General features: G+C 53.4%; 1 non-coding gene and 1 pseudogene across 1 annotated transcript; both read right to left on the bottom strand.

Moving 5' to 3' along the window:
- Window positions 1-1,083: 1,083 nt before the first annotated feature.
- On the bottom strand, window positions 1,084-1,203 carry LOC141266923 (5S ribosomal RNA). Its single transcript, XR_012320942.1, has one exon. It is a non-coding gene; the product is annotated as a 5S ribosomal RNA (ribosomal RNA).
- A 621-nt stretch (window positions 1,204-1,824) lies between these two features.
- Window positions 1,825-1,943, bottom strand: LOC141270115 (5S ribosomal RNA; annotated as a pseudogene).
- Window positions 1,944-2,674: the final 731 nt, after the last annotated feature.

The following is a 2,674-nucleotide window of genomic DNA, read 5'->3' as shown; positions in this document are numbered from 1 at the left end:
ATTGATACTTTGAGAAGTCCTCAGTAGAAAAAAATAATACAGGAAGAGTATTATTTTACAGTCTCCCATGCAAGTACTAACCAGGCCCAACCCTGCTTAGCTTCCGAGATCAGATGAGAGCGGGCGTGTTCAGGGTGGTGTGGACATAGGCAGAGACAAGCCTCTCACTTGCTGCTTTTCTACTATGACGTCTGGCTGCCGGCTGCCCTTTCCAGTGCTCAGCAAGACCAGGTCCTTTTGTGCTTTCCCTTCTCTTCAATTTTTTTGCTGGCTTCCTTAAAAGGTCTTGTAGACACAACGCCCCACTCAGAGCCGCTGAGCTCACTGATCGGCTGCAGCGCTGTCGACGGAACGTCAGCTTCACGGCCAATGCCACAGGCCGGGAGCAGAGGCGAGACTCACCGGTAGACGCGGGTAGGGTGAGTAGAGCGCGGTTAGTTGCTTTCTAATAGCTTGCAGCCGGGGATTAACTTTTAATGAAAGGGAACAATCCCTTTGACTGTCTGCAGCGCGCCACACCTAGGAAGCGCACTCTCACACACAAGCCAGCATGCACACGTGCTCGCACGTGACAACACCCCCTATCTGCCCCTACAACCTCTCCGTCACCATGCGTCAGACTCTCCTGCCTGTTTTATGATTTCAGGGGCCTAGCAGGAATCACCCCCCCCTCCCCAATTCCTTCCGCACCTTCCTTGCACTGAGGTTAGCTCTTTGTCAGCCGTCTGGCTTGGTTACACAAGCTTCTTTGCAGAGAAACATGTTACTTCTGCTGGCCCTCGCTAGGCGGCCGGCATCCAAACCTTCCCTGGGCACCTGCTGAAAGCCTGGCCCCTTCACGGCCCTGAGTGCTTTTAACGCCATCATTTCCACACGGCGAGCTGCGGAGTCAATAAGCACTCCTAGCCGTGGCATGGAGCTCGGTGTCAGGCCTGCGTGAAGGGCGGCGGGGTAGCGTACTTAGCTGCCAACTTGCTCAGAGGCCTTGGGGCTTCCATCATCTAAGTTACTTAAGGTCGGTGTCCGGCAAGGCACCGTTCCATGCTAACCGAGCTGGGCAGTAGGTAAAAACGTCATCAAAATGGTCTACAGCACCCAGAGTTCCCAGGAGGTCTCCCATCCAAGTACTGTCTGAGCCCAGCCTTGCTTTGCTTCCGAGATCAGATGAGATCGGGCGTATCCAAGGTGGTATGGCCAGTAGAAGCTGATTGATCCATCGCCCGGCCAGCCTTTCTCAGGATCGCTTGGTGGCGAGCAATCTGGCAGTGATGGGGCAGGCTCCGAAGGGTCCATGCAAAGTCTGTGCCGTCCCTACAGGTGTGGTTTGTTTAGCAGTGATTCACCCGCCACATCAGGTGTCTTCAAAAATGGCTCGGCGCAGGTTCTCCTGCAGGCTAAACACTTCATCGCGGTAATGTGACAGAAAGAGCAAGCTGGACCCGTAACTTGGGGGCGGAGCGAGACGTCCAGGGGTGAATGAAGGAAGAGGGTGAGATGGTTGCCAGTGACTTTGAGCTGCTCTTCAGGGGGGAGAGTCGTGTTGCCTGCAAAAGTCTTCTGCTTGGGGTTACCGGTTGTTGCCTCCAGCCACCCGGGAGACGCTGGTCCTGGTGAAAAGGAGCCTAATATTAAAAGTAAAGAAGCAACAATGCTGGAGGCCCACGGTGATCAGAAGGATGCTGGTATTTTGCAGAGATGAAATAGCGCAAGAGAGAAAGCAAATGAAAAAAAGAAAAGAGAAAGAATGTGTGCACTTGTGAAAGGGAATGGAAAAAAGGCATAGAAGAGAGTGCCCCCTGCTGGTGGAAGGAAGGAAAAAGCAAAAGCCTACAGCACCTGGTATTCCCAGGCAGTCTCCCATCCAAGTACCAACCAGGCGCAACGCAGCTTAGCTTCCGAGATCAGACAAGATCGGGCGTGTTTATGGTGGTGTGGCCATGGGCAGAGACAAGCCTCTCACTTGCTGCTTTTCTACTTTGAAGTCTGGCTGCCGGATGCCCTTTCCAGTGTTCAGCAAGACCAGGTCCTTTTGTGCTTTCCCTTCTCTTCAATTTTTTTGCTGACTTCCTTAAAAGGTCTTGTAGACACAACGCCCCACTCAGAGCCGCTGAGCTCACTGATCGGCTGCAGCGCTGTCGACGGAACGTCAGCTTCACGGCCATTGCCACAGGCCGGGAGCAGAGGCGAGACTCACTGGTAGACCCGGGTAGGGTGAGTAGAGCGCGGATAGTTGCTTTCTAATAGCCTGCAGCCGGGGATTAACTTTTAATGAAAGGGAACAATCCCTTTGACTGTCTGCAGCGCGCCACACCTAGGTAGCGCACTCTCACACACAAGCCAGCATGCACACGTGCTCGCACGTGACAACACCCCCTATCTGCCCCTACAACCTCTCCGTCACCATGCGTCAGACTCTCCTGCCTGTTTTATGATTTCAGGGCCCTAGCAGGAATCACCCCCCCTCCCCAATTCCTTCCTTGCCTTCATAGAATCATAGAATCATAGAATCATAGAATGGTAGAGTTGGAAGGGACCTCCTGGGTCATCTGGTCCAACCCCCTGCTCAAAGCAGGATTCACTAGATCATCTCAGACAGATGTCTGTCCAGCCTCTGTTTGAAGACGTCCATTGAAGGGGAACTCACCACCTCTCGTGGCAGCCTGTTCCACTCATT

The sequence above is a fragment of the Phyllobates terribilis genome, unplaced genomic scaffold (assembly GCF_046119375.1).
Source record: "Phyllobates terribilis strain yellow unplaced genomic scaffold, ASM4611937v1 Scaffold_4__5_contigs__length_816908805, whole genome shotgun sequence".
NCBI classification, from domain to species: Eukaryota; Metazoa; Chordata; class Amphibia; order Anura; family Dendrobatidae; genus Phyllobates; species Phyllobates terribilis.
The sequence above is the reverse complement of the archived record's forward strand: the minus strand, read 5'-3'. Positions and strand labels throughout refer to the sequence as shown.